Raw genomic sequence first — 13,818 nt, forward strand, 5'->3', positions numbered from 1 at the left:
GTACCATTCTTTGCTGGTCACTTCTATCTCTATCTCCTGCTCCCTGAGATTTTCTTTTGCCCCCTCTTAATCATCCTGGTGTGGTGCTGTGGAATAAGCACTGGACTGTTAACACAAGTTCAGTGGTTCAAACCCACCAGCCACTCCTTGGAAACCCTATACAGGGTCAAAGCCGGATCAATGGCAGTGGTGCTGTGGGCTAGGTGTTGCTCTAGGCACCAGAACACAAAGGTGAGCTTAGACTAGAAGCTCATAATCAGTTGGAAGAGATAAGCATCTACTTAAATCCAACAGATTGCAATCCAGTCAGAAATCAAGGCACAAACTTGAACACTGAGCTCTGTTCTGAAGAACTTTCTACACAACAAACTGACAACAGCAATTCAAAGGGTCCGTGGCAAGGTCGAACGAACAATTCAGAAAATGAAGTTGAGAGTGGTTCAGCATCACTTAAGTGAACATGTAGAAATTGTTTGGGTATATGTTTTACTGTGCACACTTCCTATAAATCTGTACGACAGCAGAAAGTCTCATCTTTTTCCTGTGGAACTACTTGTAGTTTCAAACTGCTTACCATGAGATTAGCAGCCCAACTTGTAACCACCACACTACCAGAACTCGATACAACAACAAAAAAGAAAGAAAAGAAATAGAACCATAGGTTGGAGAGAAGTCAGTCAAAAGGAGGGAATAGATCATTCCTCCTGGGAGAGAATCTCTTGTTGGCACAAAAGGTTAACATGCTCAGCTGCTAACCAAAAGGCTGGAGGTTCAAGTCCACCCCGAGGTACCTCAGAAGAAAGGCCTGGTGTTCTCTACTTCTGAAAAATAGCCACAGAAAATCTGATGGAGCATGGCTTTACTCCAACACACATGGAGTCACATGTTAGAATTGACTGGGAGGGACTTGGGACAGCATCACAGAGAGGGTAGTTACCTAAACAGGATAGAGAGGATAAATCGAAGCTCACCCACAGACAAGGGCAGTGTGTCCTTAGGTAAAAGTATTCCAGGGGGTCAGACAAGGAAGAGAGAGAAGGAAGAACTGAAGATTCACTCCATACTATCTGGGGCCCCTGCTTAGAGTGGAGAGAAATGGAAGATGCCAGGAGGCTTGGAAAGTGGTCCTGGGCTTGATTTTGCATGTGCTATAAGGAGCTCTGGTAGCGTAGTGGTTACGAATCGGGCTGCGAACCTTAAGGTCAGCGGTTCGAAACTACCAGCCGCTCCGCGGGAGAAAGATGAGGCTTTCTACTCCCGTAAAGATTTACACCCTCGGAAACCCTGTACAGGGTCGCTATGGGTCGGACCCGACTCGATGGCACTTAACAACAACAACATACAGGGTCGTTATGGGTCAGCACCGACTCGATGGCACTTCACAACAACAACAAGAAGTGTGAGATACCCAGGGACCCAAGGTGGCCCTGAGATTCACACTTGGGAGTCATTGGCAAACGAGTGATAAGAGAACTGGGAGATGGTATTGGGAATGAGACGGCGAACTCAGGCTGAGAAGAGGGAGTTCACGTTTGAAATACATTTATGACAACTCAGCAGGGAGGGATGTTGTTGTTGTTATGTGCCGTGGAGTCAGTCCCAATTCATTGCCACCCTACATAGGATTTCCAAGGCTGTAAATCTTTATGGGAGCAGAAAGCCTCATCTTTCTCCTGCGGAACAGCTGGTAGTTTCGAACTGCTGATGGTGAGATTAGAGAGGGAGGTATAAAGCAGGTCAAATCACCAGGTCTCTGGAGAATATTGTCAGGAAGACCCAAGGCTCCTTCCCACAGCCTTCCTTTTGTACCAAAGACAACAAGGACCGAGGTTGAGGAGGGGCAGGTCTGATTTGATGTAGCAATTCTAGAGTTCTGCTTTTTTAGGGATTTCCTCTCCAGCCCCTACCCGCCACTTCTACCTAAACTTGACCTAAGTGTTGCACTCACACAGTGAAGAAGGAATTTTCTGAAGGTTGAGGTTAGAAAATTGAAATTCTAGATGCAATTGTTGTTATTGTTAAGTGCCATTGAGTCGATTCCGACTCATAGTGACCCTGTATAGGATTTCTGAGGAGCAACTGGTAAGCTTGAACCGCCGACCTTGCAGTTCAAACGGCTTTGCAGTCTGGTGTGTTAACCCACACAGTGCCTCACTAAATTGATTCTGACTCATAGTGTTCCTATGCACAACTGAATGAAACACTGCCTGGTCCTGTGCCATCCTCACAATTGTTACCATGTTTGTTGCCGCCAATGTGTCAATCCATCTCATTGGCTGGGTCTTCCTCTTTTTCCTTGACCCTCTACTTTGACAAGCATGATGTCTTTCTCCAAGGACTGATCCCTACTGATAACATTCTGAAGCATGTGAAACAAAGTCTCCTCATCCTGGCTTCCAAGGAGCATTCTGGCTGTACTTCTTCCAACACAGATTTGTTTGCTCTTTTGCAGTCCACGATATTTTTAATGTTCTTCACTGACACTATAGAAGCAATAAATGACATATATCATGGTAGTTTGTAGTGCGGGCACTCAGTCAGACTGTCTGTCTGCAAATCCTGGCTTTGTCGGTGGTGTGACCTTGAGCAGTGGTTTAACTTCTCTGTATCTCCGTTTCCTTACCTGTGAAATAGGGGTGGTGGTACTACCCACTTTTGTTGCAAAATGTTTTTAGGATAGAGTCTGGCACACGTCAATTTCGGCTTCGATTACTGTTACTAGTTTTATTACAATCACCCTCCTCTAATCCTGCAGTTTATTTTTGGCTCTGGTGATGCAATGGTTAAGCACTCAGTGCTAACAGAAAGGCTGGTGGTTAGAAGTCACCCAGGATAAAGACCTGGCAATCTGCTCCTGTAAATATCACAACCTAAAAGCCCTCTGGCGCAGTTCTACTTGACAGCAACTAACAACAACAGCGTCCCTAAAAAAAAAAAATTATTTTCTTCCAACAAATCCCAAAGGTGGCATGGATAGGAGTTTCCAAACGTGTTTGGTTGTGAAAATGATGCAGGCTAGTTCAGAGGCAGTGAATGGAGTGTGTGTGTACGTGTGGTGTGAGATTGGGTGGGGTCTGGAGAAGGGAAGAGGAGGGGGTGACACACCACACTAGCAACTGAAGCATGGCACTTGGCTCAGAAAGGCAGATCCAAACCAGAGCTGCCTATTGAATTACTGAGTGTTGAAGATTCAGCTGCTGGAATCCTCCACACCCCTTCCCATCTTCCAAGTGTAAGGTGCAGTGTCATTGAGAGCCTGTAGGGGGCTCTAGAGCTCTTCCATTTCCCAGGCCCTAGGCTAGGAGGGTTCCACTGGAAAACAATGGTTGTGTTTACCAGGGCTGTTTTGGGGTGAGTGAAAAGAGGCTGGACTTTGCTGGTACCCTGTTGAGAAGCCACCAGTTCATCCTTGCCCCCAACTGGCTCCGTTTCAGGTTCAGGCTTCTTCTTGTTCTTCCGGCTCCACCATCTAACACAACCTCCTGGGAGGTACCCTCAAATACTCAGTGCCCTGTCCTCTTATAAGGAGGCAGAGGTGTCACTGCTCTGGTCTCTAAGGTGGAGCCTCCAAATGCCAGGGTTTTAGGTTCCTGCAGTGCAACCCCTCAACCTACTTGTCAGGTCAGGGAAGCATCAAGCCGACACCAATTCCCCAGAAGACCTGCCTTACTTTTTTTCCCATTAAGGCAAGATTCAACCTCCCTGGTGCAGTGCTAGGAAATCTTCTCCAGATGGATTTAACTTATGGCAACTCTTATCAATTTATCTGCATGACAGCAATCTCTCCCATCCACCAATGTGCAATGATTCCACCATCCTAACAAGTTAATATTGGCAAAAAGTTAACGATGGTCATTTAAGGAAACAATTTGAAAAAACAACAACAAACTAGACACATAATAGTTCTTTGGGACTCTGTCAAGAGCAGAAAAAATGAAAGGAAAAGTGTTTCTTTATAGGACCAATTTAGGAAAAGCGAAGAATCAGTAGGGTTGTCAGACTTAGCAAATATTGCATAGAATACCTATGAATAAAAACAAATTGACTCGTCATTTATCTAAAATTCAAATTTAACTGGGTGTCCTGTATTTTTCTGTGAGGTCCCAGAATATAAAAAGGATTCATTCCAAAGAAATTTTCAATTCTTTACCCCCTCCTCAAAACTTATTTCCTTCTCCAATCCTTTTGTGTTACATATGGAAACGCCGGTCAATCGGACGGTATTAAACAAAGTGATCAGTTGAAATACTTCCGATCTTGCGGCTTTGTGAGGTTGTCTCAAAGAAATGAAAAGTAACTTCCAAAATCAAACACAGTTAATAATAACACTGAACACTTTATGCATACCTGCTATGTTCCTGGTATGGTGCTGTAAGATAAGCACTCAACCTCAAGGTCAGTTTGAACTGTAAGGTCAGTGGTTCAAACTCACCAGCCACTCCTTGCTCCTCGGAAACCCTATACAGGGTCGCTGTGGGTCAGAAGAACAACAACTATGTTCCAGGCACTTGTGAATCACCTCATTTAATCTTTCAACAACCCTGGAAGGTGGGTACTATTTGCAGCAGAAACTGTCAGGAGAACCTCCAAATCTAATGTCTGGAATGCTTACAAAGGCAAGTAAATTTCTTGTCAATTACTTCCCCAAGAAGGAAAGGGAAGGGAAAACAAGGAAGGATTCCATCCCATCAACAAATGGGATTATGCATGATACAATTCGGGGTAGGGGTGGGAGTGGGGGGTCTGTTGTCATGTGGTTATATACCACTTAGACAGTAAATTGACTTAATTTCAATGAATTATCACTGGCTTGGGGTATAAGATTGTGGGAGAGAAGTGGGTAGGAAGCCCCTAATAGTCAGCAGTAAGTGTTGACCTCAGGATAATAAACAGTTCATTTGCCATGAACATAGCATGCCCAAGCTGTCCGGGAGCCTTCAGTGACAAAGACACACAGATTCCAAAGGTTCTCTGCAAGGAAAAAAACACCCTTTCTCCTAATCCTTCTTAAACTCAACAAGACTGATTGGTTTTTATTATTCATGAATTAATTTTTTTTACTCAGGGTCCAACAAGGGAATTGAAGCTATAAAATTTCTCGCCGATGGAAGGGAAAAGCAGTTCTCCATCTGAGCAGTACGGCCAAACTCTTGCTTGGATTCTTCGGGGTTGGAATGTTTTGTTTGTTAAATTAGTTAATAGTCAATTAATAACCCAAAGCTTTGTTTTTCTTCCTCCCTACCTCACCCTCCTGTTTTTTAGTGTGTGTTTTTTTTTAGGAAAAACAAAATGAGTACGACCATGAGTAAGAATATTAAGGTGGAAAAGAAAAATACAGACAACCACCGAAGCCCTGGTGTACTGTACTCTTAGGTAAAGCAGAGCTGCTTCCTTTTTCCAAAGCACACACATACACACACACACACACACACACACACACACGAAACACCAGAGGAAGTAACAAAGGCATTGCTGATTTTAAAAGTAGCGTGCAGATGAGCAGAACTTGCATTTGAGTAGGGTCCGGGTCTAGGAATGGGCATGGAGACTCACAAGGGATCCAGAAGGGTCAGCTCTCTAATGACCTCCCTCTAATCCCGCCTACTGAGTGCAGGTTGGGGTGCCCAGGAGCACAGAGCCAGCAAACTCGGAGAAGCTGACTGGCCAAGGTGGCAATTCAGAACAAAATGGTGACTTTACACTCTCTCTTCATACAGTTCTTTTCCCAGAGATTGATATGCGCCAAGCTATAACCCCCCTTGCCCTCTATGTGCCTTTGGCCTGCAAACCTCTCCTGAGAATGTACATGGCCAGAAAAACCAAGGAACATGGGAGAACCGACAGGCAAAGCCTCTCACGGGCCAAAGAAGCTGGTAGAAGGGGGATCAGGTTTGACACAACATCTTTTGTAAGAAGTATTTCTCCCTTCTTAATTCAAAAGCAAAAACACCCAGCTTTCCTCTGGGGTGCCACACACAGTTACCAGTGTATAATCCTGCTCCGTCTTTTCAGATTCAAAGCCCTGGCAGTTTGTGCTCCTGGATGAATTCAGACAAGCAAACCTGAAACCTCTGCATGTTTGTGTTTGTGCAAAAATATTTATGTCCAGGGCAAAACACAGCAAACCCTCACCCAGTTACATCCGAGCAAAGTGGTGATGAGAATTGCTTTGCGCTGTTTGGGAAGAACAAGCTGTAAGCTGTTATGACTGCTATCATCGTTACTATAACCTTCACATTATTGCTATTATTTCTCTAAAAGCAGTATTCTTTCTGCCAAAGCTTGTTAGCTTGGCTGCTTAGGTAGACAATGTCAACACACCCAAGAGACATACGACAAGGAGCGAGACTAAAAGAAAAAGAATAAATACTGCACACTGCATGTGTGCAGAAGGGATGTTTTACCATCAAAAGGGAATGTTTTCTGCTCATCGATTAGCGAGGCAAAAACATAAGCACGTACCAGTGTATTTATGCTCCCTCTCCACGATCCCAAACTAGGGCTCCAAGCACTAGACTAAGGGCGAGAATTAAAAACTGGGTTTGAATAAAGTTTAACGCTTCCTGATACCTTTACCCAATCCTCCAGCCTCTTTATCACCTGTTCCTCAGGCAATAGACCCAACCAAACCTGGCATTTGTCTGTAAACAGGAGGTCTTTATCCTCCTTGTTTTCACCAAAACACCTGAACAGGACAGAGGCAGTGCATAAAAGTGGCTGATGAACAGGGCGGTCTGTGATGGACACTCTGTGCTTTGGGACATCACCCCACTAATTAGTAATGAGCACCTCAAAACAGCACAGCTTCATCCATACACACACACACACACACACATACACACGTATACATTTAGAGACGCAGGCAGACTTAAATACTTTACATTCCTGCCTCCAAAACATACAAAATCAATGAGGGCAAAAAGAACAAGGGCAAACGAGAGCAAGTTCAAATGAAAATAGAGAAAAAATAATAAGTGAAGACAAAGGAAAATGCAAAACGCAAAGACAAGAGAGAATTCTCATCCAGAGCATCACTCTGGTATTCCCCATCCAGTCTCCCCTCTAACATTTCTTTACTGCCACATTTCCTGGTTCTTTGCCCTTCAGAAGCCAAGAACACATGAAAAAGCCAGTAAGAGTCAAAAGCTCCTTTACAAATATCTCTTTAAAGCACAAACCAGGTGAAAATACCAAAAACTTAAATATATCATTTATAAGCAAATGATGCACACATTATTTATTTTTGCAAACCTCGCAACTCCCTCGAGCATTAGTTTTCTATGTGCATTATAAGCATTATATGTGGGGAGATATTCTATAATAAACATTTGAAGTTACTAACAACACACACACACAAAAAGAACAATGATGAATCCACATGGATTCATGCAATTCAAAAGAAGAAGTAAAAATTACAGTTAACCTTGTGGGGTATTGAAACTCCTCACTTCTTAGATAGAAAAGCTTGGTTCTAATTGGGCACTTCACATTCATATAACTTTAAATGTCGTGTTTGAGGAAACACCCAGGTGAACAGGAGGCAGATCGCTGCTGTAATTGACAAGAGAGACCCCTGATATAGTTTTAAATGAAAATTGATCACATTTGAAACCAGAAGATAAAAATAAAAGCTTGTCAGAGTTTGTTTAACTGCCTTGTGACCTCTGGATAGAATGACATTGAGAAATAAAATAACATTATCCACAAAACCATTCCAAGAAACAGCTCAAACCAGGGGACTCTGAACAACAATATCGAATAGACTAGTTTAAAGTTCTAAGAATACAGAAGAGAAATTAAAAAGGACAAAAAAACAAACAAACAAACAAACAAAAACTCACTTTTTTAAGATCAAATGTGTACCACATAAATTTAAAAAAGCATGAAAAAACAATGCCTCTAATCCTCCAGGAAAACTTTGGTTTAGGGTTTATAAGATTTTAACTCAAGCTCAGATAATTTTGAATTTAAGACATTTAGCAGATAGATTTGTTTTTGTTTTTTAAACTGTTTTATTCCACACTGAAAGACCCACGAGCCAATTAACCAGTGTGATTGTCTGGTATATAAGAAAACATTTGATCCTTTAAGCTACAAATTGTCAATGGTTATTTGCAGGGAGAGAACAGGAAGTCGGAAACCTGAAGCAGAATTGTCCAAATGCTCCTTTGAGTGTGGCCATCTGTTATTCCAGAAAGGGGCAGATACCCTTCTCTCCCTCTCCAAGGTCTGCCCCAGTCCTACCCAGGCCAGAAACTGAAGGCAGTCTGGGGAGTGAAATGGAACTCCTCCGAGCTACGTGGCCTGCCAACCCTCAAGTCCCTCTGTGTCTCCCTGCACACCATGGAAAACCCCAAAATATAGTAAGCCCCTATTCAGAATGTGGCCAGAGCCTAACCTCAGCCCACATCAGGGCACAGCAGGCAGCAGGAACTGTGACTACACTGTAGAGGTCCCTGCCCACCATCACCCCCATCTTAAAGGGGAATAACCACCAGGCACACACTCACATGCACTCCTGGTTTGGTGGTACTGTAGGATCAGCACTGGACTGCGAACCACAAGGTCAGCAGTTCAAACCTGCTAGCTGCTCCTTGGGAAACCCTATTCAAGGTCGCCTTGAGTCAGAACTGACTTGATGGCACTTAACAAAAACAAACACACGCACACACACAGACCCAACTTGTCTGAAACTCTCGTAGGAATGGATGTGGCTTTGGATATTTGGGAGCTCAGAAATATCTTCTACAACAGAGGCTTTTAAGGTAACATGAAGGGACACTCACTCCCCTAGTCCATATGAAGATCCTGTTCAGATCCTTTCTGATTCTCTGTCTGGTCAACTACAGACAGCACTCTCAGAGAGAGAGAAAAAACAAGACCAAAAGCCTTCCTTGTTTCCACTGGTTAGTTTTTTTGGTGTCTTTGTGTTGACTGGTTGGTCGGGGAAGGTCTCTGCCCTGCTCCTCTAGGCCCAGCCTCCCTGTCTGGTTTCCTAGAGTGACCGGCCACAGCTGCCCAGCTCTGCAGCACATGGAAGTAGGCTTGGCAGTCACTACCCACAGAGAGCCAGGAGCGCTAGATGGAAGAACTGACCAGCAGGTACCAAAGGCTTGCTGTTAATCCATCCAGCATGGCAGAAGAAGTGAGGGAGGAGTGGCCCCACACCAGCCTGCTTGCTACACAGGGTCACAAGTCATGAGGGTCACTGAGAAAGAAGTGATCTCCCAAATACTGACCATCCCCAGTCGCTGTCTTGGCAAGCCCTTCAAGGAAGTTGTGTCACCTAGGACAGTATTGCGGCTATCAGTGAAGGGTGCAGGCTGGCCTGGGCAGGGTTAATCACCCAGCCAGCCACCACAGGGGTCACCGTGATATGTAGAGAAGCTGAGCATCCCAGTCTCCCAGAGCTGGTCTGCTAATTACATTTGCAATTATAAACACCACAACCTCCCAGCACAGCAAGGCGGTCACACCAGGATGTCATCCTGTCCAGAAGCCCCTAGCCACACCAGGGGAGCCCAGGGCTAGTCAAATCCTACAGGAATGACCAGCTATGATGGTTTCCCAGAGGTCTGAGGCTGCCGGGACTGAGAAAGGAGACACACCAGAGATGAAGCTCCCACAGGGGTCACCAGCATGTACATGCTAAAAAGATCTTTTCTTTATCCCTAGAAATTAGCCACTGGCCTCCAGGGCTAAGATGTGTCTGGTTTCAATGCAGGCTCAACCTTTAACCTTTGTGGCTTCCCAAGACTGTTCTGTTGACCCTGCATTCCCAGTACCCTCCACAGTCTACGCACCATCTGGATGCTACAGTAGGTGAGGGCACCTGCATTTCTGTATTCAAACCAAACTGGGGTCCCTTTGACCCTATGACGGATGCTTCTCGGGGGATGTGATGCGAGGAGTCCCAGCTCACTGTGGGCAAACCTGGTCACATCCAGACAGAGGTGGACAGAAACTCAGTAATGGTGTAGAGGGAAGAAGGCGGCAGCCTGGAGGTGTTTAGGAGCATGGTTTGGGCTTTATTTTGAAGGGCTAGATTATGGTCAACATATCTCTATCTTTTCTCTGAAATTAGAATGACAAGGAGTCTTAATCATTTGGAGGAAGCCACTTAAGGCAGTATGGAGTGGGGGAGACAAGTTTTAGCAAGGGACACTACAAAAAGTCATGTCAAAACCATCCAACTCAAGTCTGTGCGCTGTCTTCCGAATCCACTCTCCTTTTGAATTCTACACATTCACAAAGCCAACTCAGTACACATATACACACACATTCCTTTTTGGTCTGCTAGAGTTGTGCAGATCTGTTCAATCCCCAAGCCCAAAAGAAGCAAGGTATTTTGCAGAGGGCAGAGGAAGGAGACAAACTTTTTCTCCCACTTTAGATTTATCTTTAAATACCACTGACCATACATCCAATGATCAGAAACCTGAATGAAGTATGCAGAAGCCAGTTACCAGGGCACCAAGCTGAGGCTGGGAGGAAGGGGGGGGCTCTCTGAGAAGGCTGTGACATGAAATCTCTGTCACAGCGACCTCCCTCGCTGCGCTTTCCCCGAAAGGCCCCTCTCTCCCTCCTTTCTTGGGCTAAATGGAATATTTATTGATTACTCCAAATCAATAGAATGAAAAGATTCCTGTTTGGTGGGCCAGGTTGTTTCTTCTTTCTTTTAAAGAAACAGATCTTTTCATAGATTTTAATTATTGGTAGAATAGAAGAGTATTTCTAAAATAAAGGAAGTGAGGAAAATAAAAGGCCCCAAAAGGAAATTTCCAGTTGGTGACCAGCTACCACTCAGCTGGAAAGGCTATACCCGGACTGGGGCCCTCCGCCTGCATCTAATGTTTTCTTTTAGTTTATTGCCCTCGGGCCTCAGCAATACCAACCTCCTATCATATCACCCCATCTTCACCCCCAGCTCCCCCAGCTCCAGATATGTGGCAGCCATAGAAAGGCTTATTACGTGCACCCCTTTCCCTTGCAAAACCAAGACTAATGCCCCACTCTGATTTATTTTTAAATGTACCATTAAAAATTAATTTCCCCTCTTTTTTTTTCTCCAGGTCACTGATTCTGAATTACCATGTGGCATTTTTCCTACGTGTGAACCCACATATTTTATTGTCAGGACAGTTTGTTCTTTGTTTCTTTAACAAGAAAAAACTGGTCATCGGACAGTGGGTAAAGCCACCCACCCCCCTGGCACACTGGGTTTCTCACTGAGGGTCTCTGGTGAGTCTGGGTATGGCCACGTTGGTACACAGGCACACACACAGACACACACACACACAGGTACATTCACTCCTGCTCCAGCTGATTATATATGTACATAAAATATTGATTAGCAACGGTAATGGAGTCACCTACAGGAGATGGAAATGAAACAGAGAAAGGTATGAAGGTCTGTATGAGTCTCTCAGTGTAGGTGTCGGTGTCTCACCTGGGGAAGTAGGGCCAGCAGTAAAGAATTAACAATGTGTTCTCTGTGTGCTGGTGGGATAGCTGAAAGGATCTTCCTCTCAGAACTCTGGTCCCTGTACCTTTGGGTTTTTTCAAGCCTGGGAATCTGCAAATCAACTAATCCACACAGGTGTGTACAGAGCATAGGAACCCATTTGTGCCTGTTTTCACCAAGAAACCCTGGCACCCACTGGGCTGAACGGGTTCATTCAACTGCTCTTCCAAACAAACCAAAGAATTCAGCCCTCTGCTTTGTTACTTTGCTTTCTTCGGCTCTACACCAACCTGTCACAGAGCTCTGGGGTGGAGGTCAGAAAGACGCTTCCTCTCAAACCAGCTTCTGACCTCCATAAGCTGTATTTGGAAATGATGTACCCATACACCCCAGCATCCACAAGCCTTCATGGTGAGGCACACATCTGTGTATGGGGGCCAGCTCACCGTTCTCCTGGCTGCTCCCCGCAGGTCCCAGGCTTTGAGAAATGGCTTTATCACCTGAATACTTAGTTGCTCAGTGGAGACAGCAGGTAGATCTGTGGCTGATCATGGGCCCCATGAAGTGAGAAGTTAATTTTTTGGCAAAGAAATCATGAAGGATAGGGAATTGGTCAGACTTAGTTTATATATGCTTTGCATTCCAAACCCTTCCCAGACACTCAGGACCTCAGCCCCCTCAGCGCCCTTTCTTGGTTTCTGACATTCCCTCTTTGCCCATATTTCTCCTGAGAACTCAAGCCAGGCTTGCCGTCAACTGGATGAATGATCCAGCTGTTTGAGTCTCCATCTCTCCTTGCTTTCCTGGTCAACACAATCAAAGGACATACTTTCCCTAGATGAATTTTCATATTTATTGACTATGACTTGAGCCAGGGACAAATACATAGGTATTTCCAGCTCAACTGAAGAAGTCACCTCTGAGGAGAAGGAGCCTAAATAATTTTTAAATGAGGAGTGCATGGTAATGTTATGTGAAGAAATGGTCCCACGCACATCAATCACCATCCACAGCCTCACTTACCCGCCTCCCCAGGTTTCTGTAGGATGAGCATTGGGCAGTATCACCTTGCAACCCATCCCCAGTGTAACCTTGAAAGACAACGAAAAGCCACTTTTCAAGCTGATGAAAATCAGAATACAGAGTAATTGAGGATTTCCCCTCATCTCCCAACCCTCTCTGGAACACGCTAAATGGTAGCAGCTTCTAAAGGAAATCCTAAAACTAGAATCAGAAAGCTCACCGCAGAAGCTGGGGCTGTCCAGCCATCCACTACGGCAGCAAGAAGGTGGTTAAGCACACTCCCGGAAGCCCCCACAATACCAGAGTATTTATTTCATGGGGTGGGGAGTGGCAGGCAGCGGGAGGTACAAAGGATGGAGAAGCTACACAGAGGCTGAGTTGGATAGTTGAGCTTGCTTCAGAAAACCCAGCAAGAAGTTAAAGAAGGAAAACTATCCCGGGGAGTCTAGCGTTTTCATTTTATTGCCACTTTTTAAGCCTTAGGAGGGACCCAGACCTCACGTGCATGTATGCACCAAATACACCCGAAACCAGTGACCAGCCCAGGGCGCAGCGGGACTTGTCTAGAGAAGGGACCAGGGCAGGTGGAGGCGGCGGCGCACACAGACAGCGCTGGAAGGCAAACTGCGGATGGCCAAAGCGGGAACCCAAAATTGAGTCCAGCCAGGGCACGCAGAGAATCACCCACCATTCGGAGGGCTACATCCATCAGGTTCCCATTCTGCGCACACTGTGCGCTGCCTCCGGAGGGGAGCCCGCGGTTCCTGGCAGTCCCATCCTGCAGCCCCGACCGACGCCCCCGGCCACGCCTCTTGGACGATCGTAAGTTGCCGTGCGAAGCCGGTCCAGGCAGGGACATCGTGCCTGCCAGGTGCCAGGTGTGTTATTTCTGTATGGCGCAGTCGTTTCCTAAGCCGCGAACCAACTTTGCTTTGGATGGGGCGTGGGGCAGTCGTCCCCACTCCTGGCGGAACGCAGTCTCCCCTTGCGGAGCGTACCAAGCGAAGAGCGCCCAGGCCCACCACCCGCACCCCTGGGAGCCTTGGGTCCTCCCTCTGTTTTCAGGAGTGCGCGCCCTCGGGGTGCCCCAATGGAACCGCGGGGCGAGCGCTGCACCTGCCGCCTGCAGTTTTCAACCCTCGGAGGCAGTTCAATCTCTCCCCTTTGCCGGGACCATTTCTGGTTCCCAGGGTAGAAGTAAATTAATAAAGCCAAAGCGGCCGCTGGAGGCTTTCTTGGGCAGGACAAGACATCCTGGTGACCACATTCCTGCACCTGTTCTGGGCCTGCTCCTCCCCGCTGTACAAAAACTCAAAAGATTTTCTCACCAC

General features: G+C 45.8%; 1 protein-coding gene across 1 annotated transcript in view; it reads right to left on the bottom strand.

Annotated features, from left to right (window-relative positions):
- The window catches only part of ESRRB (estrogen-related receptor beta), a 180,286-nt gene that overhangs the window by 166,087 nt on the left and 381 nt on the right, over positions 1-13,818 (bottom strand). The gene's annotated exons all lie outside the window — the stretch shown is intronic.

Source organism: Chrysochloris asiatica, unplaced genomic scaffold, assembly GCF_000296735.1.
Source record: "Chrysochloris asiatica unplaced genomic scaffold, ChrAsi1.0 scaffold00070, whole genome shotgun sequence".
NCBI classification, from domain to species: Eukaryota; Metazoa; Chordata; class Mammalia; order Afrosoricida; family Chrysochloridae; genus Chrysochloris; species Chrysochloris asiatica.